Source organism: Apostichopus japonicus, chromosome 22, assembly GCF_037975245.1.
Source record: "Apostichopus japonicus isolate 1M-3 chromosome 22, ASM3797524v1, whole genome shotgun sequence".
Classification (NCBI taxonomy): domain Eukaryota; kingdom Metazoa; phylum Echinodermata; class Holothuroidea; order Aspidochirotida; family Stichopodidae; genus Apostichopus; species Apostichopus japonicus.
The window spans coordinates 2,392,375-2,418,982 of NC_092582.1; the positions used below are offsets into that span (position 1 = coordinate 2,392,375).

General features: G+C 33.2%; 1 protein-coding gene across 7 annotated transcripts in view; it reads left to right on the top strand.

Annotated features, from left to right (window-relative positions):
- The window catches only part of LOC139963800 (short transient receptor potential channel 4-like), a 272,215-nt gene that overhangs the window by 110,632 nt on the left and 134,975 nt on the right, over positions 1 to 26,608 (top strand). Inside the window, exon 1 of one of the 7 annotated variants that reach the window (XM_071964969.1) lies at positions 20,865 to 21,435. The exons of 5 other annotated variants lie outside the window; for them this stretch is intronic. The gene's annotated coding sequence lies outside the window, so the exon portion shown is untranslated. Of the gene's footprint in view, positions 1 to 20,864; positions 21,436 to 21,749; positions 21,869 to 26,608 lie in introns of those variants that run through there. One more of the 7 variants, XM_071964972.1, reaches the window with a different exon arrangement.

The following is a 26,608-nucleotide window of genomic DNA, read 5'->3' on the forward strand; positions in this document are numbered from 1 at the left end:
ATCTAAACAATGGCCACAATAAGACACAACAGGAATTGATAAACGATAAACAATTGCAAATCATCGTGTTTATTTATCACGTTTATGAGTCGTTACTGTCATGTCAATTCTGATTCTTTGCACACTCGAAATTATAAGGAAAGAGAATGCACTATAAATTAAAAGTGACCAAGGTGATTACTCTTTCGAAGAGCAAATTCAGTATCTTTCTCTCAGTGAATTATAGTAGCTAAGATGTCTTAGAGTGAAAACAGTATCTTCTTCTTATTGAATTATTTGTAACTAAGGTCTCTTAGAGTAAAAACAGTATCTTCCTCTTAGTGAATTATTGTAACTAAGGTATCTTAGAGTGAAAACAGTATCTTCCTTTTAGTGAATTATTGTAACTAAGGTCTCTTAGAGTGAAAACAGTATCTTTCTCTTAGTGGATTATTGTAACTTATGTCTCTTAGAGTGAAAACAGTATCTTCCTCTCGGTGTTTTATTGTAACTAAGGTCTCTTAGAGTGAAAACAGTATCTTTCTCTTAGTGAAATATTGTAACTAAGGTCTCTTAGAGTGAAAACAGTATCTTCCTCTCGGTGAATTATTGTAACTAAGTTATCTTAGAGTGAAAACAGTATCTTCCTCTTAGTGTATTATTGTAACTAAGGTCTCTTAGAGTGAAAACAGTATCTTCCTCTTAGTGAAATATTGTAACTAAGGTCTCTTAGAGTGAAAACAGTATCTTCCTCTTAGTGAATTATTGTAACTAAGGTATCTTAGAGTGAAAACAGTATCTTCCTTTTAGTGAATTATTGTAACTAAGGTCGCTAAGAGTGAAAACAGTATCTTCCTCATAGTGAATTATTGTAACTAAGGTATCTTAGAGTGAAAACAGTATCTTCCTCTTAGTGTATTATTGTAACTAAGGTCTCTTAGAGTGAAAACAGTATCTTCCTCTCAGTGAATTATTGTATCTAAGGTCTCTTAGAGTGAAAACAGTATCTTCCTTTTAGTGAATTATTGTAACTAAGGTCGCTAAGAGTGAAAACAGTATCTTCCTCTCAGTGAATTATTGTAACTAAGTTATCTTAGAGTGAAAACAGTATCTTCCTCTCAGTGTATTATTGTAACTAAGGTCTCTTAGAGTGAAAACAGTATCTTCCTCTTAGTGAAATATTGTAACTAAGGTCTCTTAGAGTGAAAACAGTATCTTCCTCTCAGTGAATTATTGTAACAAAGGTCTCTTAGAGTGAAAACAGTATCTTCCTCTTAGTGAAATATTGTAACTAAGGTCTCTTAGAGTGAAAACAGTATCTTCCTCTTAGTGTATTATTGTAACTAAGGTCTCTTAGAGTGAAAACAGTATCTTCCTCTCAGTGTATTATTGTAACTAAGGTCTCTTAGAGTGAAAACAGTATCTTCCTCTCAGTGTATTATTGTAACTAAGGTCTCTTAGAGTGAAAACAGTATCTTCCTCTCAGTGTATTATTGTAACTAAGGTCTCTTAGAGTGAAAACAGTATCTTCCTCTCAGTGTATTATTGTAACTAAGGTCTCTTAGAGTGAAAACAGTATCTTCCTCTCAGTGTATTATTGTAACTAAGGTCTCTTAGAGTGAAAACAGTATCTTCCTCTCAGTGTATTATTGTAACTAAGGTCTCTTAGAGTGAAAACAGTATCTTCCTCTCGGTGTATTATTGTAACTAAGGTCTCTTAGAGTGAAAACAGTATCTTCCTCTCGGTGTATTATTGTAACTAAGGTCTCTTAGAGTGAAAACAGTATCTTCCTCTCGGTGTATTATTGTAACTAAGGTCTCTTAGAGTGAAAACAGTATCTTCCTCTCGGTGTATTATTGTAACTAAGGTCTCTTAGAGTGAAAACAGTATCTTCCTCTCGGTGTATTATTGTAACTAAGGTCTCTTAGAGTGAAAACAGTATCTTCCTCTCGGTGTATTATTGTAACTAAGGTCTCTTAGAGTGAAAACAGTATCTTCCTCTCGGTGTATTATTGTAACTAAGGTCTCTTAGAGTGAAAACAGTATCTTCCTCTCGGTGTATTATTGTAACTAAGGTCTCTTAGAGTGAAAACAGTATCTTCCTCTCGGTGTATTATTGTAACTAAGGTCTCTTAGAGTGAAAACAGTATCTTCCTCTCGGTGTATTATTGTAACTAAGGTCTCTTAGAGTGAAAACAGTATCTTCCTCTCGGTGTATTATTGTAACTAAGGTCTCTTAGAGTGAAAACAGTATCTTCCTCTCGGTGTATTATTGTAACTAAGGTCTCTTAGAGTGAAAACAGTATCTTCCTCTCGGTGTATTATTGTAACTAAGGTCTCTTAGAGTGAAAACAGTATCTTCCTCTTAGTGAAATATTGTAACTAAGGTCTCTTAGAGTGAAAACAGTATCTTCCTCTCGGTGTATTATTGTAACTAAGGTCTCTTAGAGTGAAAACAGTATCTTCCTCTTAGTGAAATATTGTAACTAAGGTCTCTTAGAGTGAAAACAGTATCTTCCTCTCGGTGTTTTATTGTAACTAAGGTCTCTTAGAGTGAAAACAGTATCTTCCTCTTAGTGAAATATTGTAACTAAGGTCTCTTAGAGTGAAAACAGTATCTTCCTCTCGGTGAATTATTGTAACTAAGGTCTCTTAGAGTGAAAACAGTATCTTCCTTTTAGTGAATTATTGTAACTAAGGTCGCTAAGAGTGAAAACAGTATCTTCCTCTTAGTGAATTATTGTAACTAAGTTATCTTAGAGTGAAAACAGTATCTTCCTCTCAGTGTATTATTGTAACTAAGGTCTCTTAGAGTGAAAACAGTATCTTCCTCTTAGTGAAATATTGTAACTAAGGTCTCTTAGAGTGAAAACAGTATCTTCCTCTCAGTGAATTATTGTAACAAAGGTCTCTTAGAGTGAAAACAGTATCTTTCTCTTAGTGAAATATTGTAACTAAGGTCTCTTAGAGTGAAAACAGTATCTTCCTCTCAGTGAATTATTGTAACAAAGGTCTCTTAGAGTGAAAACAGTATCTTTCTCTTAGTGAAATATTGTAACTAAGGTCTCTTAGAGTGAAAACAGTATCTTCCTCTCAGTGAATTATTGTAACAAAGGTCTCTTAGAGTGAAAACAGTATCTTTCTCTTAGTGAAATATTGTAACTAAGGTCTCTTAGAGTGAAAACAGTATCTTCCTCTCAGTGAATTATTGTAACTAAGGTCTCTTAGAGTTAAAACAGTATCTTCCTCTTGGTGTATTATTGTAACTAAGGTCTCTTAGAGTGAAAACAGTATCTTCCTCTCAGTGAATTATTGTAACTAAGGTCTCTTAGAGTGAAAACAGTATCTTCCTCTTGGTGTATTATTGTAACTAAGGTCTCTTAGAGTGAAAACAGTATCTTCCTCTCAGTGTATTATTGTAACTAAGGTCTCTTAGAGTGAAAACAGTATCTTCCTCTTGGTGTATTATTGTAACTAAGGTCTCTTAGAGTGAAAACAGTATCTTCCTCTCGGTGTATTATTGTAACTAAGGTCTCTTAGAGTGAAAACAGTATCTTCCTCTTGGTGTATTATTGTAACTAAGGTCTCTTAGAGTGAAAACAGTATCTTCCTCTCGGTGAATTATTGTAACTAAGGTCTCTTAGAGTGAAAACAGTATCTTTCTCTTCGTGGATTATTGTAACTAAGGTCTCTTAGAGTGAAAACAGTATCTTCCTCTTAGTGAAATATTGTAACTAAGGTCTCTTAGAGTGAAAACAGTATCTTCCTCTCGGTGTATTATTGTAACTAAGGTCTCTTAGAGTGAAAACAGTATCTTCCTCTCGGTGTATTATTGTAACTAAGGTCTCTTAGAGTGAAAACAGTATCTTCCTCTTAGTGAAATATTGTAACTAAGGTCTCTTAGAGTGAAAACAGTATCTTCCTCTCAGTGAATTATTGTAACAAAGGTCTCTTAGAGTGAAAACAGTATCTTTCTCTTAGTGGATTATTGTAACTAAGGTCTGTTATAGAATGAAAACAGTTACATTATAAAGAAGGCAAGCTGAGTATAACTGCTAAATACAAATTGAAAAGGGTATTGTATTAAATCACCATGGTAATAGAATTTCCTTTTGCCAATCTTATTTTATTATTATTGGCAATCTAATTTGCCAATCAATATTTATGTGAAAAAACAAATAAATGAATGAATGAATGAATGAATGAATGATTCTGAAATCAAATATGCTGATTGTACTTTTTACTATGTGAAATCAATCAACATAGATAGGCATATTTATAGGGTTTGTATGTACGCTACCATCAACAAACCTACATTATTTAGTGACTAAAACAACGTTACACTACCAAATTAAGACAAAGCCTCAACTTTCTTCATTTAACGGAAACATTATATTTATCACGAAATTATGATGTACAGCATCATTTTTTTGCATTGATATGCTATATGTGAACGAATCCGTGGAATTTATACCTAGACTGGGATTTTATACCTAGGTTAAGTTAGCTTCTCATTTAAAATATGCTCAATGTTAGGAATACTCCTTTAAGGCTAGACTTATCATGGCGTCGACTTCGAAGTCCAGCCCGCAAATATTGTCAAGTCATTGTGACGTTTGTAATACTTCGTAAACGTGTTTTTTTTTTAAGCCACAAGTCCTTCTATTGATAATTTGTCTTGCTTCCGATGACTTAAACTTTAAGGTCTGTTTGCTAAATAATTAATGAATCTTTCATGCTTAAAAGGTCGAGTTTCGAAAAACAATTCTAAAAGTATTATAACTCCCAAACTCAGGAATGTGGTTTAAGTAGACCTCAATGAGAAATTCGCAGACTGAGGGAGGTTAGAGGCTAAACATGGGGGGGGGGGGGAATGTGCAGGGATAAAGAATAATGTACTTCATGTTTATAATTAATAAAGTAAAATTGAAGATTTAAAAATAGAGGGTGTGGTGATATACTCGTCCCTAGTAGTTCAAATTGGCTCCCGGGGTCACTGATTCGCATCCTATAGTGTGTTTAACATTCTTCGATCATATGATATATACCAGAATTCCATTGATTGATCTCACTCCCCCGGTTTTTGACGCTTTACATCGTCATAAGCGCTATGAATTTACAACTCTTTTTTTGTGTGTGTGCATGATTCACTTTAAACGAATTTGACAGGTCTTGGTTCTTCGTCACCCAGGATGCAATATCGCGCTCTGGTAATCACACGTTTAATCCTTATCATGCTTTTACCTGATTGGTCAATGGATTGCACAACAACCGTAGCCATGCAATATCCATGACCCGTCAGTTTTCAAGGTGTGCGTATGTACACTTGCTAGTGAAGTCTGCCGTTTGAAATTTGAATGGCATCAAAGTACTTCTAACACGACGTGTGCAGTCTGTGTGAGAATTAATGACGTAACTGCTTATCTTCATAAATATTCATGAGAAGGCATTAATTCTATCATATCACCTGTTCAAACCCATTAGTTTATACGACAGGTGACATCGTTCAACGAAGCTTGTTATTACCATGTTGTAATAGAATACTAAGTTAAGTATTAGTGGCATGCTGAAAATTACAACCTGTAGTTTGAGTTCAAAAGGCTTATATTGAAAAATATGGATAAGTTTTCCTACATGTTTTGGCAGGAAAAAATAGTCGGTTCGCTCAGTGAAAGACGCTAGTCACATAGGCCTATATAGTATCCCGGATTTTCACTCATTTTTAATAAGACAATGTACAATTATAATAACCAGTTAGTCAAAGTGATGTTTATTTTTTGCGGGTGGGGGGGGGGGGAATATCAAAATATAATTTGACAAGTTTTGTATAATCAGCCTTTAGGAAGCTCTTATAAAAGGAAAGAGACAATTGATCATATAAATGGAAATAATCTAAAAATTCCACAAGAGTAAAGAACTAATTGTCTACAACGGAAATACTGTTTGATTCCCGTTTGTAGCCATTGTTTCTATGTTACAATTAAAACATGACTTAATTAGCCCCATAGGCCAGACAATTTGATTCATTTGGATTTCGGATAAGTTAATTAATTAAAATATATAAAACTATAATTTAAACAAGTAGCATCTGTACTCAATATTCTATAACATTCGGAAACAAATTGTACGTTGTATAATGAAATTCTGTTTATTATCGTTACAACTATCAAAATATGACGTCATTGAGAGAATTATAAAAATAATATCTATTTATCTCATAGGCCTATTTAATATTGTTGATTGATTCAGGATTTCATTGAAAGCTAAATCTAAAATAACCATTAAGTTCCATAGATTTTGTTTTGTTTTTTATTCTTGCATTTTGTTCTGTAAAGTAAAGAGTAAAGACCTAACCTTTCATATTTCCGGTTATTGTTATTACAAATCGTTCGCGCCTATTAAGGATATCCTAAGCAATACAAATTGTGACGTCAGTTCAATGTGACGTCACTCGCACTTTCTTCACGCTGAACGGTTATGCTTTATAGCAGACAAGTGCCTTTCGTTATCAAAAATCTATAAAACGTATTGCACTGTATTCCAAAACTTAGCCTTAATTCAGTGAAGTCATGTTGGTATCTTGGCCTAAATCAATTTCTGTTAAGATTAACCTTCAACCCAAGCATTGTATGCAAATTAGGCAACATCTAATGTAAGAGGTGATGTTTGTGTTAGATACAGCTGCTTCGTGTTGGTAACTGTATGAATAATGTCGAACTTATATTATCGTGTAAAGCATCAAATATAGAACTCAAATTTAAGGTTGATTAAAGAATAAAATAATTTAATTATATGTATATCCAATAATCGCTACGTCTCTCAACCCAGTCCTACATTTACTATCGTAAAGGGCAACACGCCATTTGTGTTTATTTTACGATTATATTCTAATTGTATATACCTAAGCAGCTGCAGAAATCAAGAAAAAGTAAGATATCTGAAACCATAAAACTTGTGTCATTAGCCCATTAAATTTTGCACTAAAAAGCACACCTTGCACCACCAACATTGCACCAAGGAAGATTTACGAAGTGGCAATGGAACTGATATAAAATCTAATAATCCCAATATCAGCCAAATTGCTGCGACACTACACGAAACGAGATCATTCCGCCGAGGCGGAGTAATATCAAGTAGTGTGCGAACTATAACATCTCACAGCGGCCACGCAGAGGCTGTCCGTTGACGTATACCAAAAGAAACATTCATTAAACATTGGGCAACGAAGTGCAGATATGTAATATGTCGTAATAATAATAATCATAGAAATAATAGTAATAATATCAAAGTTACAACTCAAAGCATTTTGCAACAACTTACATCATGTCTGTAACACTTGTGTTATTTTTTAACACCTGTGTTACTAAGGTACCACTTACCACTGTATAACACTTGCATAACACTCGTGTTACTCTTGTCATGCTTATATAAATGTAAAACGGTAAAAGGGGAAGTCTTTATTTTCGTAGACGGAACGTTTCCAGTGGCGGAGCGTCCATACAGTCAGGGGGACGGATGCCCCCCCCCCCCCCCGACGGACTCAAATGGACTGCTGGCGCCCTTTTCAGCTTTTTACCACTTTTCACTTATTCGTGATTATCGACTTTTTTATTGCGCTCTCATCTACCTATTGACAGTTGTCACATTTTGTTGGTGTAATTTTCTGACAAAATGCTCTAACAGCCGTCTTTAATTTATCGGCACTTCCGTTGTACGAAACTATTTCCAAGAATTGTACCGGTACGGGGTTTTCGATCTATTTTTAGACGATACGCCACGCGCAGTGGCTGATATATAGTAATAAACACCAAACTTTAAGTCGGCATGCAGTGTACGTTATACGCCGCTCCAAGATCAGTGTGTTGGAAAGGGTAATTTCCGGCGATCTAGGGAGTATCTTTACTCAAAAAATGTCTGTACTCTCCGCGCCAACCTGTGGTGGCGCTCCGCTTAGATAGTGTCGAAAGCGCCCCTACAGACCATTCTCGCCCCCCCCCCCGACAAATACCCCTAGCTCCGTCACTGAATGCTTCCACTATATTCAAAATCTACAGGGATATAAAATCAACCGTGTACGTTATTTCGAATTCTGCCGAATCTGTTGACTCGTGAAATTAAACATCCGAAATCTTGTGTAAATGTCAATAAAAAAGCTCAGTAAAATTTAAATAAAACTACCATTCGATTTTTGATGTTATCCATAACGAAAACTGTAAGATTTGAAGGACGAGAAAACGATGTTTCATTCAACGAATAAATACTATAAACCTCCTAAAGTTATATTTTCAAAATGAAAATGTGTTGATCTGTAAACAAACCAAACGAGAAGGTCGAAATGTCAAATATTTGTATCAATCCTTTGCTTTGTATCAAGAGTTGAAAATGACCCACTAGCTATATCTTCTTTTTTTTTTCTTTTTTTTTGGGGGGGGGGGTGGTGGTTGGAGAGAAAAAATACTAGGACCAAGATGAAGCTCAGGCAAAAATATTCATTTATTCAAGATGAAGCATTTCAATAACATTTTTCTATCATATGAAGTTAGAATAACAGCATTCTGTTTAGAAATCAGACGTTTTATTAGCTTATGGCCGACCTGGTATTTATAAAAAACATTCTTTTCCCCTATGCTGTTACATCTTAACGACAACATTAAAAAGTCCATTAATGTGATTATAAAGAATCATCGCTTGAGGCGTAATTGCCAAGTTCAGTCATTTTCACTCTAACATTTGGGAGCCACTAGGGGGACTAGGATCGTATTTTCTCTCGGGATGGCATTAACGCTGACAACGGACTCGTCCACAAATATTTTAAGAACGGATGGTGGATCAACGGCAAATAAAAAAACACTATACGCATAGTCGAATCACGAGGATTGTTCACAAATCCAGCTGTGTGGGTACGATAATATGCAATGTGTTCGCCTTTTTACCCTCGCGTCAGTCTGTGTTTATCCGACAGTGACAAGTGAGCAAGTAACCAGGGGTGAGTTCGAGTCACGTGATCCCCTGAGCGGTTTACACTACAATCATGATCATCCGAACGGGTTCAGAATCCCCTCCAAAAGGGACATAGCGATTCCGGGGTCTTAAATCCTGAGTACGAGAGCGTTCACACTACGAAGTTGATCGTGCTTTCCCGTATCAGATCCCCCTTGCGTGCTCAGGTGTGAACAAAGCTTAAAAGACAGCCATTGTCTCAGACGCTGATTCTGTAAGAACAATTGTATAATAAAACTGTTGCCTCTTAAGAATAAGTCTATCATGAAGTAACTATAATCCGAAATAGTCTACGAATGGGTTTTGCGATTTCTAATTGTTGACATCACGCTGACAAAATTAGTATATTTAGCCCTTTTTTTCATGTTACAGTTGATTTAAAATGTCGCACAGCCATAGATCCTTGACATAACATATGTCAACCAAACAAGTTAGATGATGGCGCTACATACAAAAGTTCTATTCATAACATTGACTATGTATTCAGATTTAACACAAAGGTTATACATGGATATTATAATTAGGCCTAAGTCCTTTGCTGAAATACATGTGGATGCATACATCAATTGGCAGCGTTATAATGTGTTACAAGCACTCGACATGTTACAGTTGCTAGATAGTTCTGAACTCTACTATAACGTACACCACTTCTCTGCAGTATACCCTCACTGTACGCGATAATAAGTATCATCACAGATTCACGGTGACGTCATTGAGGGCTTTGATTCCGCTCCTTCAGTCATACATCAACGTTAATTCATCCCGTGTACTTATACAGATTGATTTAGGCAAGAATGACACCAAATATGACAAGTTTTAAGCAGGGTCCTCTTTACTGGCATCAAAAATAAATTTTCTAGTAGTTTGGCTATTTTTAATAACGCCCGCATACAATTGATATTATAAAGTACTTGTTTACCGGTAAGCTGCTTGTGATCGTTTTGTTTGGCCAATATTATCAAGTATTCACTATTATGACCTTTATGGTAATATATGCGGGTATGGTTACGAGTTCATGCAGTGTCAACTGCGTGATAAATTGTTTATAAATTGTGCTGCCCAATGGCAGGGAACAGTTATAGATATATCTAAACTGCGTCTACCAAAGCCAATGATGAATGAAGGGCCCAGGAATATAAGGAATCTTAGAGAGTTTGTCAACTAGAAGTTAAGACAAAATGGGCTTCAAGGAAACGCATGTGTGTTTTAGATCCTCCCGCAAGCAGGAACTCGCAAAGAAGCCTCATTGGCTTATCAAAGCCGCAAGCTGACTGAAGTCAGTCTCTTACATTCATATTTAACGTCCATTATTATGAATTGTCAATAGTCAACAAGTCTGTACCTGGACGATATGCTGGACGACATGTTGTTTGTACATTACTTGCACGTATAGAGTAATTACGATTTTCGTTACCACATTTTCTGAGGTGATCGAACGTAATGCATATATTGCAGGCTATAGTATACATCTCTGTCAGTTGTTTACGATTTGACTTTGATAATTGCTAAGATAAACAAGTGAGGCCAAATGGAAGGAAGGTGGAATCATTCACTCCCCGTCGTCTAGTGTTCATACATTCAACAATGTGTACACATGTCTATACTTTCAACATGTGTATCGTTTATGTATATATGTATGTATGTATTTTAGATCCTCCTACAAGCAGGAACTCGCGAAGAAGCCATCATTGGCTTATCAAAGCCGCAAGCTGACCGAAGTCAGTCTCTTAGATTCATATTTTAACGTCCATGATTATGAATTGTCAATTGTCAACAACTCTGTAACTGGACGACATACATTAATCTGGGAGTGAGTCGAACCGGGGACCTTATGATTGGAAGACACCGGCGTTAACCACTGAGCTAACACCCATGATTATCTGTTTATCTGTTTATAATGACCGAAACAGGGACACTGATGAAAAAAAGCCAAAATTAAGTCAAATGTATGTAAGATGTATAAAACTGAAATATCCATACTTCATTAAAGCAGCGGTTTGCATTTGGTAACGTTTTTATTTTATTGACAATATCATTGCGACTTTGTAAAACAATCTTAGATGTATGAAACAATGCAGGATATACTTCAATCTTTACAACATTTGAAATGGACCTTTGAAATGGATAGGATAGGCGAATTTTAGCATGTTACATAATAGGCATCACACACAAGCATATCCAGAAATGTGTGACTTTTCTCGTTGTTTACCGACTATTTACAATTATAACATAACCAAATAAAGACAAATAAAAGGAAAATTACAAGGGTACTACAACAAAGGCTAAGTATCATACCTAATGAGGCTAAGAGTTTGTGTTCTTTAAATGTTTTCATTATAGTCTTATAAATCATTAAAAATGCTATTTTATTTTTTAATACGAATTTTACCAAAACCACATAATTTTCGCAAGATAATTTGATATACGTGAACGAACTACAGAAAAACTGACTTGGAAATTTATTTTATATTTCCGTTTAGTATTAATCACATGCATAAATGCAAAAAATGAAGAACTTTCAAGTCAACATTTTCGATTTGTAACATCATTATTTTGTCATAAAACTTGGCGAGGCAAGTGTATGAATGTACTGGTATTACATTATTAAGGGATGTTAGTATATGGAAAACATTAACAAATTTAGCAAAATAAGTATAAAAAATATAAAAAATGGGCTGATTTTAAGATTATGGTTTATTTATGCAACAGTCAGAGGGCCTGTTGTTTCGATCCAATGAGGGTCGTCTTGAGTGAGACAAATACAAATCCAAATACAAATACCAATTAAATTACAAAAAAATGTTTACCTATACATGCTCATTGCATGCAGTAGACAATACTTTGTTAACATGCTTCTCTATTTAACTACCTCATTGTAGGCCTATGTATATTGATGGAATTAAAAGATGTATAGGGTATAACAGCTAAAATCAGCTTTCTTCATTATATCAGCCAAGTAATTAACCATTTAAAGCAACAAAGTGCCCGTTGTGAAAATGAAGACTGCCTTTTTTTCATTTTCAAAAGACTAAATTTGTCCAACTTTAAGTTTCGGCATAAGATATGATACAACGCTCGCTTACAGCTTGATTATATTGTTAAGTGTTTTAATATTTCAATATTGACACGGAATTATCTGCAATAGCGTAGCCTAATATGCAACACAAGTTAGCCCATATATATGTAATGTATAGCACGTTCGTTAGATATGTACTTATCAAAAGCCCATACTAAATCAATTCGGTTTAGATATATCATTCACATGTGTTAGACTTATTTTATTGTCATCAAACGATGTTTTTAATTGCCCTGTAATTACAACAATTAGGAGAGAAGCAAACAATGTTCCATACATTCGTATGAAACAATATATATTACCCTTATTTACGTAATGAGCGGTTCGATGCATTATCGTGGGTTGCTTATCTTTTTTACGGGTTAATGCAACATACAGCAAATAATGACTTGAATTTGTTACAATGGAAAGAAATATTTTCACAAAAGGAAAATATTAGTGCAGCCGGTTGCTACGAGTAACGTTGGAATTGTTAATTCTGTCTAAAAACGAAGACGCAAACTATAACAATGTCGTCTTACGCAAGCATACAGCTTACTATGAGTGTATTAAATACTGATCATTTAAAGGTATCAAGTATTTTCTGCTGAGTTAGTAAAGAGAAAGAGGGATAATTCTGGATGACAGCAACAACACAACAAATCGTTGAGAATTGATTTCATTTTCTGCGAATGCCTCTATACTATATTACTGTCCTCACTATGTTGGGTTGTTTTGTACATATGTTAAGGGAATGGGGGAACCAACATGTATGCATCACACATAGAAGTTGTCAGTTTTATTTCAGTTGTTCGACAACTTTAAGAAAACGCTTAAAAACCCCTTTGGCCTTCCTCGTCTGTTAATCCTGCTTGTGATATGTTAGCCAGGGAAATAACGCCCCTTACTTGACAGGTTAAAACCTGGAGATGAGAACGTAATTGGAAACATAAACCTAACCCGCGTAAATAAATCTTGCGTCGCGCGCTTGGAGACTTCACCTTATAGTGACATGGCTTTTATTGAAGTGTTCATTTCGCCGCGCCAAATCATTCCGTGCGATTAATATCTCTTTGTTGACTTACATCGGTAATGATATCGAAACTGAAGACGCCAATTCACACAATAACCGAGAATTCATCCAACGACGATTTCTTCGGGGGGGGGGGGGGTGGTGGTGGCCATGCAGTACTAAGTAATGGACTGAGTTTATTCACTGGGCTAAGTGGCTCAGTCGGTAACCTCCTATATGTATGTATTGTGTTCGCTTATTTTAAAGGTAATGTGGCACTCATTTAAGTGAGTTTATTTAGAATCGAGGGTATACGATAGAAACCGTTGTCTTGGTGTGTCACGCAAAAACTTCAGTTCTTACACAGAAAATGTTTTATGTCTCAGAAATATTTCGTAAATCTACTTATTTTCATATTTAAAAAAAAATGGGCACAAATTCATAGAACAGGTACCGTGGTGAGGACGCCTAGGTCTCTGTAGCCTGAAAAGGGGGAGTAGTGAGAAGACTAAACCAATTATTGTATTATGAAAAGAAAACATACTTTCCTACTAATGATCAATCGCTTACTTTAAATTTGCCAAATGTGTTACTATAATGTTTTACAATAACAGTCTCATGACTTCAACAACAGGATTGTGTTTACACAGTGGGGGGGGGGGGATAGTTGGTACCCGGGCGGATCTTTCCTCCCCCCCCCCGTGTAGGGTATGTCTCCTTGGGGGAGCAGTATATAAGGGGATAGGGAAATGTTTGTTTATGTAAGGAGCCTTAATGCAAAAGCAAGGCTTAGATCTGATTATATGATCAACGATCAATATGTGGCATGGCACCCCCCCTCACTGGTACCCGGGCGGATCGCCCCCCCCCCCCTCTTAGTACGCCATCTTCCTATGAGACTAAAATATAGCATCAGGTCTAACAAATAGTAACAGTCTCGCTGATGTAACAGGGTTCTTGTCGTTTAAATCTGGCCTTCGTAACCTTTTGAGTTCCATCAAATGGCAAGCACGTTGTCCTTAGTAACATCGATTGCACTTTTGTCTCTCCCGAGTTTATAAAACGGTTCATGTGGCATTTAGCTTTCACGAGAGGCTTTATGTTTTATGATACCAAGTGGCTGGACCTGATGAGAGGCTTTATTCAGCTTAGTTGACGAGCTTATGATTTATTTTCAGAGCTATTCGATCCTTCTGGGTCAATCTTTAACCTAAAATATGATTGGACAAATACAGGAGATGATCAAATCATTCGTATGCCTGAGTTGAAAGTTATAAACGAACGGTAACAAAGTTTGACTTTCGCTAGACCTATATATATATATATACATACATATATATATATATATATATATATATATATATATATATATATATATATATATATACATATATATATACATATATATATAAATATGTATATATATATATGTATATATATATATGTATATATATATATATATATGTATATATATATATATATATATATATATATATATATATATATATATATATATATATATATATATATATATATATAAATTTGTTTGGTTTGGTTTTGGTTTTGTCTTTCTTTACGATCCTCGTTAACATTTAATATATTATGACTCACTGAAATATTATGTGCGCAAATATTGGGAGGTTAAAATATGTCATTTTGATGGTTTAATTGTACGTGGTGTTTACAGGTCTTGAGGGAAATATTTGTTTGTGTACACTAGTGGCTTCAAGAATTTTTAAGCAGGGGCAAACAGGAGGGACTCCTGTCTACAATCATCTATGAATCACCAAATTCCTTCTTGGCAATATTGTCATCCCAATATGTATGTTGATGTTTATGCCAACCTTTATAAGGCTGTATGAGGATTTTTGGAGTACTGAGCAACATGTGTATACTGGCATTAATAAACAATGTTAATATATTTTAAAAAAGAAACCCTTTACGTTTTGAAACTTGCCCCTGAAGGAATGAAGACAATTTCACTTACAAAAACCTAAGAAACACATGAATAATATAACATCAACAGACAAGGGCAATAGACGAATTTGCTTAACCATACCTATAAATGCATATCTACAGTCTCACTCTACCTGCACAAATAAATACACATGTCATGTGTACATATCAATAAAACACACACACACGCATATATATATATATATATACATATATATATATAAATATACAAGAAACGCATAAACATAAACTTTAACTGCATATATATATATATATATGCACAAGCAGACATACACACACATATGTATATAGATATACATAAGTGACTGTTATGCACGTGACAAAATTGAAAAAAATTAAATATTGGCCCAACTTTAATTATCATTTCTTGGATGTGTTAACCTTGCTTCCCTTACAATGATGAACAGCATGTATATAAGCATATGTTATAATGTACAATACATTTCATGTATGTCTATGCGTATTTTTAACAGTTTACCACAGAATCACTCACAGCCTTCCACTACTTTCATTAATATAAGCGATTAACTCAGTAAAAATTACACGTGAAGAAGACACTTGTGTTATCAATAATACTGAATATTTATGAGATTGCGCAAATAAATTACGCACTTTGGAATCGAATTAGGATGTCAGTTCGCATGCACTTTCTGTGAGATCTTTGGAAGAGAGTTCACTGTTGGACGGGCTTAATGATTTGGAACGGTTAAATGTACTTAAGCAAATTTCACAATTTTGCTCTCATTTTGGCTCTTCGGGTACATGTTGTATAAATTACCGTAATACATGTGCGTCACAAGCGACAATAGTCGCAGTGAAGGTTAGAATTTGGTTTGAAGACAGAAACGGATGAGAAAAACAGATATTATGAAGTGATAGATGATTAAAAAAATGATGGTATAAAAAACAAAACAAGAAATATATGAAATGGATATTCCATAAATATTCTTGTTTATACTTCTCTGTCTGTTTTGATTCCCATTTTGGGTTGTTTTATTTCATCTTATCTTCTGAAGGATAAAACTGAAGGTTGAATGATTTTGAATGATAAGCTTTACTCATTATTTCTGTTATTATCTCTTCAAAGAGCTCTGGAAAAAAACAAACAATAAGCTTGAAATCTCGTAGACATATGTACGTCTGAATTGTAAAGTGTCATTTACTACCAGCAACTCACATTTAACGCTCCATTAAAAATATGTCGTTAATACAGTATTACCTTCAAAAGAAAATTACATTATAATTAATTACTTAACACGCAACAGATTAATTCACAAACAAAAGGAAAAGACAAAAAAAAATAAAGCGCCTTTGAACAACTGCTTTTGATATTGTTCCTAAATACATGTTTTCTGATCGATTTATTGATTGATTGAAAAGAGAAAAAAGACAATAAGTAAACATAAACTTTGGTATCACAATCCACCAGTTTGCAATGTATGAAAAATTGTAATAGACAACTCACATTTGATTTCGTCATTAGATGTCCTCTTGTTAACAACATCAACATGATAATGTTATTATATAGTTAAAGGAGCTTTTCGGACATTTTATCAGTTCTATGAATATTTTGATTTGTATTTTTAACTCTTAAACTTTATCGAACAGTAATATGACATATGAACCATAAAAATGTGCCTCTTTGTCATGTTCGTTTCATTTAAATGTCATTTAACCATCATTTCATATCATCAATATATTTACAATAGTTTAACATATTTGTAAAGTTATTAACAGAGTAACAAAACATAACATTTAATATGTAGAGTATGATGAGTGTTTGATCCACCGACCTCACAGTTGAGATGGTGTTTGTAATGCAAATTATTAAAAAATAAATTATATATATTTAAGAAAGGCAATATAACAAACAAGTCTCCTATATTTTCAAAACATCACATCACAAATATTCCTAAGGTATCTCATGTGGTGTCATGTGCGTCAGGGATAGGTGCATGCCCGTTTCGCCATGTTTTGGCACCTTCTACACAATAGGATACTTTTCTTCCTCAAATACCATGTAAACTTGCTTTGCTTTTATATTTGAATATCTCTTTACGCTACATTTAGTTTTATAAAGTGTCTTTACGATGCCGATCATGGTTACTTGACAGACTTTTGTAATTATTTCTCGCTCAGCTTCCCAGTTACTCTCTTGTATCAGGTTTGGTACTTGAGCCTTCGACATTTGTGGGTCGAAGCTCTGAACTCCCTTCCTATTTCTATCTGCAATATCGAGACCATTGATATAGTTAAAGTTCACCTAAATCAAACTTAATGTTCTCTTCTAAGAGGGGTGAATTTTCAATAATGTGTCGACATGTATAAGTCTTCGTCAGTTGTGTATACTTAATTGTTACTCACCAGCCAACTTGTGTATTTCTATGTGAACTCGGTATAGGTAGACTGCGGGCTATACAAATACTTTATTCTCTATCTACCTATACCTATCTTTATCCATCTATAAATCAATATCTATTTCATTCTTGACACTTTATAGACATTTATGACGTCATCTATGTTGTTGAACATTAATCAGTATGCAATATTGTCAGATTGATTACCGTAAAGTTTCGATAAATGTTTTCTATTAATAAGAATGTATTTTCTGCCAAGACTTTAAAAAAAAAAATTGAGACACTGATTTTTAGATGACGGTTAGTCATAATTCCCTATATCGTGGTTACATCCTCGTCGTATGAAGTCACATGTCTATCTTCCGGTAAATTTAACACTGTAGAAGCTCACGTGATATTTGTTTACGAAATTTGGTTTGGCATTTCGCTTGGAAAGCCACTTTAAGTCTGGTCTAAAAATTCACGCGAGACTCCCGTCCTTAGTTGATCTAGTAGATCTTAATCCCTGACTTCTCCCCGATCGAATCATTTTTGGATAGGCTTTGCCTTGACAACAACCCTTCAACTATGTACGTTGGTAACAACAAAGTCTCCACCGGGAATATTCGTAGCTAATTGATTGAAACAAATCATTTTGATAAAACTTCCTCACCCAAGAGGGATATAACTCATAACGGAAGAGTTTAATGTGACATTTAATACTGCATGGAGATCCTGAAATTGGGCTTTCGCCTTATCTACTTACAGCAGTTATAACTGTATCAGATACATTCAATTGCTATATATATATATATATATATATATATATATATATATATATATATATATATATATATCAAGTAATTTGAATATCTTAGTAGCAAGCGGTCGGGTGAGGTTGGAATGATACACATTACAAAGTGATACCTCATTTTCCTTCAATTCAATTCCACTTTCGTCATAATTCTTCGATGTTTTCATTACCAATTACTAAATCTTGTCGATGGGAAATGATTAATACATTTTCAGAAAAAATATCGGAAACGAGTCTTTTGTCTTTAAAGACGAAAGTATCATGATATGATTATGTAAATAAACATAATTTCATAATGACTAAACTAAAAATCTTTAGGAATCTTGCACATATAACATTAACTACATTTGTCATAACACTATATAGGTAGAAACGATATCAACAACAGATTTTAACATGTAAAATAAATATCGCGCAGGCTTTTGATATCAACTATTTGTACTTCTTTTATTGCATAGTACCACCGTTAACCTTGCATTCTGTTGGGATTATTATTAATTTTATGTCTTTCTGAATGTTTACTTTGTATTCATGGTGACAGATAAGAAAACTTACCAATTCCAAGAATATATTTTAAGATAAAGGATTACACCACCTGTCTTTATTTTTATGAACCAATGTTTAGAATGTTTGTCATTGTATACCAAATAATGTCACAGCTCAGTGGATTTACATTAAAAATGATTTGTATTGAATGAAAGATAAATAAAAGGAAAGAAGTTATAGAGAGGTAAATTCATCATGTTATACATTAGTACATCACCACGGATAGATGAATGTTATGTTACAATTAAGAGCGGTGTCTGTAGACACAGTGTGAAGTGAATTGCAGCGTATTTGATCAGATGCAGCAGTGTAATGACGACCGCACACTTCCTACAACCAGGACATCGTCCTATTAAATCTTAAACATTATTGCTAGGTGTCACTTAAAGTAATTGCATGCTCATTCACTGAGAAACAAAACGAATATATATATATATATATATATATATATATATATATATATATATATATATATATATATATATATATATTTGTATATATATATATATAAATAAATACATATATATATATATTTATATATATATATATTTATATATATATATATGTGTGTGTGTGTGTATTACGTTATATGCTTTATCATTATAGCAGCATACAAAATATATTATTAAAGAATATATTAATAAAGATTGTTAATGTCATTATCATATTTTCTTTTTAAGACAAACGATACAAGATGTGTCAGTAAAGCTTTTGTGAAACACAAATGCGCATGCGCAAAGAACCCCTAACAGTTGACTAAAATTGTTTATGACACATCAGTTTCGATGTATCATGCATTTTTAAAAAGGATTTTTTCAATTTATTCTACCATCGCGTGACGATGTCAAATGACTATAATCCTTATAATACTTTCGAATAACGAAGAAATTTGAGCAACTTTTTTGATTTATTTTCAATTGCTTTGTGCATGTTATTTCTACACGATATGAATGTGTCTGGGCCAAAAACTATAATTATAATTGTCTGCATAAATGATATTTTACCTTTTAAGTACATATATATATATATATACATATACATACATATACATACATATACATATATATACATACATATACATACATATACATACATACATATATACATATACATACATATACATATAAATTATGCAAGTCATTATTCTCTTTATAGCAATATTATTTTGAGTAATACGCGCTATATCTAATGAAAAGTTTGATCAAACTGCAAGTACTACTTTAAAGGCAAGCTAATTCGTTGTCTTTTTTGTTTAGTACCCTTTAAGCATCTGAGGCATATCAATCAAAGTGGCTGGGGCTTACTTAGTTTAAGACACAATCGATTCAGTAAGCTTCACACTATAGCGACAGAAAAGTTAATAGGAAAATCATACAACTGTTGTTATATCGATGAAATGTGTTCACAGTTCATTACAAGTTTGTCAAGGACAAATAGTGCTAAACATTCATCCTTGTGTATCATCCTTCTGTCTGTATTACGCTCAAATGAATATATGTTAATATATGTATATATAATATTGAGTAACTTAGGTAACAGAAACATTCATTTACTTATTAAAGGAGTGATGTACGTTCATGTCTTGAAAATAAAAATAGAAAATAATATATAACCTGTTCTCAAAATAAACTAAATATATATAAATATATAGGCGTAGAGAATACAAGAATGCTGAATACGTATACCAGATATAAAGTGTATTGTAATATATATATATATATATATATATATATAATATAATATAAATATATATTAATTCTCGTTAGATGATATTTCAGCCAGTGGTTGGTGAATATTTGTTACCTATATAATTAAATTTAATAATTAAAATAAAATAAAACTATACAATGCATGTCTATACCGGAACCAGTGATATGGACTTGAGTTGTCCTTTAAACTTATTGAGTCACGTTCTTTGCTAAGTATCTTGTGATAATTGTGTGGGTAGATTGAAATCCTTCAATGCACGGACATATCGAATGGAAAAGCGATATTGATACTATTATTTCTATGATGATTATTATTATTATTAGAACATATTGCATATCTGCACTTCGTTGCCCAATGCTTAATGAATGTTTCTTTTGGTATACGTCAACGGACAGCCTCTACGTGTCCGCTGTGAGATGTAATAGTTCACACACTACTTGAAATTACTCCGCCTCGGCGGAATGATCTCCGTTTTGTATAGTGTCGCAGCAATTTGGCTGATATTGGGATTATTAGGTTTCTATATCAGTTATGCTCCATGAACAGGCTAGCCTGCACGAGGCGAATCGCGAAGGGGCAAAATCATTATATAAATTGATAGTTGAACGTATGGATTTTATTTTAACCAGCGGATTTATCTCGTTGCTACAGTTTTAATTCATCCTTGTTCATTTCTGTTTTTTTATTGTTTTGTTTTTCTACTTTTGTTTGTTGGTTGGTCGTAGGTCGTTGTGTGTCGTTTTGTATAGTGTTCTGGTTTTGGTTCTGTTGGACAAAAGTTTCGAGAGGGGGAAAGTTCTAACTGATCGCTCTATACAGAACACTATGCGGACTCCCTTTATCTGATATTTTTAAGGTGAAGTGTTCTGGAGTAATTATTCAGCTGAAAGTTTCAAATGGAACTAACAATCTTGTCACCCAGCTTTTGGAATACAAACGGGATTAATACGACATGAATATTTTTGGCTTATTAATCTGAGATATTATATCCATTTCTTCCGCAAGGTAAGTAACATGTAGTAACAAAAGTTGCCATAGGCCTTTATACTTTATAAGACTAAATCACCCTATATCAAACTGAGTACATGTGTAAATTGTATTTACAGTTGGTGAATATCAGAAAATTGTGTTTGAACAGCTTTTGTCTATTTATTTCTTTTCCAAGAAATGTTAAAACATAAAACTAGGATGTCTGGACTATGTTTAATGTTGATTTATCCAGGTTAATAGAATTGTATTTATTTTAGTCTATTGTAATCACATCACCGCTGTATTTTGTCAGTTTCGATTTCGCATGCATATTTATATTTAAACAAATTTTAGAAGATATAATGTTAATATTGGTATGAAGCTATATACATGTACATGCGTGTAGTGCGTAAGCTGCAAAGGGTTAAAACAGAGCACGTTTGTAATTTAGCATTCGAACCTATGACAGGTGAGTAGGCTGGATCTTTCTCTCTCTCTTTCTTTCTGGAATTTTCTTGTGTTTTGCACGATTTAAGCAAAATTTGATAACAGTCTATCATTAGGCATGTTAAACCTTCTTCTCGTTACGTTAGTCTTGCGTTTAATATTTTGATGACGTTGTTTTCTGTTTTCTAAGAGACAAAACTTCGCAATTGTGGGTAAAGTAAAATTGATAGTGAATTATAAAATGGTCTCACTTTTAGCGGATATTAATAGAGATATTACAATCAATTGAAGTGACTAAACGGAGTTAATCAACAGACTGTACGATGACTGTGAATATTCAGTCCAATTAACGTTAAGTTTAAGTAAGTTTAAAAGTGCTAGTATGTAAACGTGCATCAATAAATATCACGAATATTAAAAAAAAACTGTCCCAAATTAAAGTCTATACCCTATAATTATCCTTTTTTTTCGACTGTTTTACTTTCAGTATCGCAATAAGAATAAGTGCACCCATTATTTGAAAAATCACAAAGGATTCATGCATGAGAGAGTGAAAGTGTATGACCAACAAGAAAATATAAATTTAGTTTTTTTTTCTTTCTTATTCTTCTTCGTCTCAAAAAATTGGTAATCTTGAAAATCATGAATGCAAATGAAAGCCTGGCTTTAATTTGTAATATTAAAAAAAAGCATAAAAACTGTCATTTTATTTGATATTTGTGTCCATATACTGTATACTGCTTTAAGTAACTTATGTGATGTCAAACCATGTCGATATAGATAAGTCACAGATTTTGATGAGTTTAGATCGGTAGTAGTAGGCAATAAATTTATGACAAGGGTAACACGTTAAATGCTACATTTGTTCACTTTAATATCCTTGCGTTCCTTTTCAATTTATATGAATATGATAATTATATTATTTTCATGGCTTCCGTATAATTACGTATGTATACGTATATATATATATATATATATATATATATATATATATATACATATATATATACATTACAATTTATATATATATATATATATATATATATATATATATTGTTTACTTGGAGGTAGACCGTACGTTAATGCTACAAACATTTTTTTGTTGTTTACTCCCTCTCGTTGGCCTCAACCTGTTTTGTGCGTTGTGTGTGGTGAGTGGCTACACGCGCGCTCTTATTAGCTTGTTAGTTATTTAACTTTTAAGTTCAGGAGGTATACGTATGCCTCCTATTGAACGGGCCAAGAAGGGTTAAATTTTAATAGATATTGGCGCTAAGAATGTACTCAAGCGTTTCCATGATTTGTCTTGTTTCAACTATAAGAGACAAACTAAATTACTCCTCTTGAGAAACAGTCATGGAAGATGAAGAGAAAATTCAGAGAGGGGAAATATTGATGATTTTTACTTTGTTTACTTCCTTCCTTCCCTTTCTTTTTCTTTGGAAGGAATTGAGTTATTCCACATAGGAAATCACCCCCCCCCCACCCTAACATAAATAATATAATAAAACATACAAACAGTTATTTTCCGAAAAAAATAATACTCAGTCATTTGTTTTTAAAGAAATAATGAAATGTGTTGTTGTTGTTTTTGTTATTATTATTATTATTATTATTATTATTATTATTATTATTATCTCATATTAATATTATTATTATTATTATCTCATATTATTATTATTATTATTATTATTATTATTATCTCATATTATTATTATTATTATTATTATTATTATCTCATATTATTATCTCATATTATTATCTCATATTATTTATCTCATACATAACATGTTAATATTTGTTTCCTTCTTTCACTCATGGGGAAAAATATAACTCTTTTTCTTTTTATATATCACATGAGTGGTCCAACTGTTTCGATGTCATCTTAGAGGGGGGGGGGTGGGGAGGGGGCACCCAAAGTTCTTAGCTTGATCAGTTTGTACCGTGAATAAGAGACAACCGTTAATCAGTATATAAACTGAAGTGTTTTATAACACCGTAACACATGTAAGACCTGTCAGCAGATGCTACTGTGGAAAACTTACTAACAGACGAATTTATTATTCAAAGGCTGTTTCAACTAACGACTGGTTAGGAGTCCAAACAACTATCCCTTTGATTGACTATGAAGTGTACCTTATAAAGATGGTTGAAATTGCAGTTTTTAATCGTTGTGCAGTAAAGTGACATCCACTTTCTGTTGAAATGTGGACGAAATCATTGGCGAAACCTTTTAGTGTAGTCTGGATTAATCCAGGCAATCATTATGCAAAGGATTTTGTGTTTATTATTTTCTGTTTGTTAAGTCCTTCTCAGTAGCAACTGGTTATAAATGTAACACAAAAACACAAGATAACAACACATATCAGTTTAACTGATGAACGGGTACTCCTCTTTGCCAGTTTAAATTGATAAAGCCATGAGAATTGGGTGAAAACAGGCAGAAATAAGATAATAAATATCTTTGTACTAAAGATTTTAATCTTACTTTGTAACATGCCAACCTTATATTATGTTATAAAAGTCTAGAGTAGAACGCGACGATATTATACTGGTCGATGACGTCACAATTAAGTCAAAGTACAGTGCCTTATTTAGTCTCCAGCTATGACGTAAGATGTATCTTGCGTAAACAAACCAATGTAATACACAAAGTAAAAGGACTCTTGTTTGAAAAGTATATCAAAACTCATTTTGGGGGGTATATTGATTTAGTGACATCAGAAAATATGATTTAGAAAAAGTTTAATCGAAATTAACCGTTGGAAATTTTTACTTGTAATTTATCTTGTGGTTGCCATGGATTTACACTAGCTTTGTAAGGCGCCCCACTTTTGAATGAACAGAAGAACAAAAAACCCTACCTAATTGATAGTATATCCTCTTCTAAACTTCTTGTACACATTGGTGTCGAGTGCTCGGATCAACCCGGGGAGAGTCATGCCAGTCACGTGACACGGTTTTTCATAAAGTGTTTGAAAATGAAAATGCATTTCAGATTACCTCATATTTCACTTGACACTTAATTGACCCCGGTCCCCCGGGGCTACAACCCCATCTGACTCCACTACTTCACCCCTCCCGTAAGGACTGGTATAGCTCCAATACGTTTTAATCATGTCTATAAAATTGAAGTGTGTGTTGTTCGTTCTTATTCTGATTACTCAAAAAAAAAAACGTTTTTTATTGTTATCCTGACTGCTACCTATTCAGTGCCCTCTGCAACAGAACACTCTTAGAAACGAGTAAAAATTCACTCTCTGAGAGTGGTAACACTTTCAGGAGTGATTTTCAATCTTACCGAAGATTGATTACATTCTTCCGAGAAAGAGATTTTCAAACTTATCGAAGATTAATTTCACTCTTATCAAGAGTTTTGAATAAACGCTCTTTCGAGGAATTAACTTTCAATCTAACTATTGCTTGATTTTCATGTTTATTTCAATATTAAACTATTGCGCTGTTCTAAAATTCATTAGACATAGCGTTGCAAAAATTCACTCCAAGGAAAAACTAACTTGAAGAGAAATTAAGACTTCTGTCTTTGGAGCAATTTGTGGGCAGTTTTCTTGTCTCTCTGGACCATAACTAAATATCAATATTCAGTTTTGAAATGGATTATTGTGAAGCTACAAATCTTTTTTCCAATATTAGAAATATATCTTTCATCAATCTGTTTCTGTCTTGGGCGTGATATCGCTTATATAAAGCATATATATGAATTATGTATAGACATATTTTAAATCAAAACCCAATGGGGTTCTTTAATATGACAGATTTCATATAAATCATATTTTTACAGTGGAAACCGTTTGCACACAAATCAGAAATGTGAGCTACTGATTTCATATTATTTACTGTCCAAATTAAGAGGAATATGTGCTAATGGAGAAAACGATAAAAATGTCACAAAAAAATTTGGCAATAGTTTCTATCTACGAAGAAAGTTGATTTATGTCATATCATAGATCGAATGAAATTTGTAGCTCTAATTTAATATAAAGCGGTTTGCGTTTCAACTTTTCCCTAACGAGCACCCATTAGTGGTAACCAATACGTCACAATTTTTCATACATATAATTTATTGCTATAACTGACTATATATTGTCATTGCTATACAGGTAAATTATATCAAATTTACCATTTAGTTTCAATGTTATATATATATATATATATATATATATATATATATATATATATATATACACACACACATATATATATATATATATATATATATATATATATATATATATGTGTGTGTGTGTGTGTGTATATATATATATATATATATATATATATATATATATATATATATATATATATATATATACACACACACACACACATATATATATATATATATATATATATATATATATATATATATATATATATATATATATGTGTGTGTGTGTGTGTGTATATATATATATATATATATATATATATATGTTGATACTAGATGAGACTAGTGGAACACTAGTAGTTGTAACTCGGAGTTTCACGCTTTATTGCGATCTTCAGACAACTGGTAGCTTCAAGTTATGCTCTATGAATATATAGGACCCTCGTCGGAATTACCGGGGATTATGCGGTTGTTGGTGTATTGTTCTGCCGGTGTATTCTCTTTTGCGTCCGTTCTGTTGGTGGGTTTGTAAGACTTTCTTCGGTGTTCGGCTGTAGGTGTATTCTCTTTTGCGTCCGGTCTGTTGTTGGGGTTTTTTGCCTTCCATCGGTGCTCGCTCCTTAGTTGAGTGTG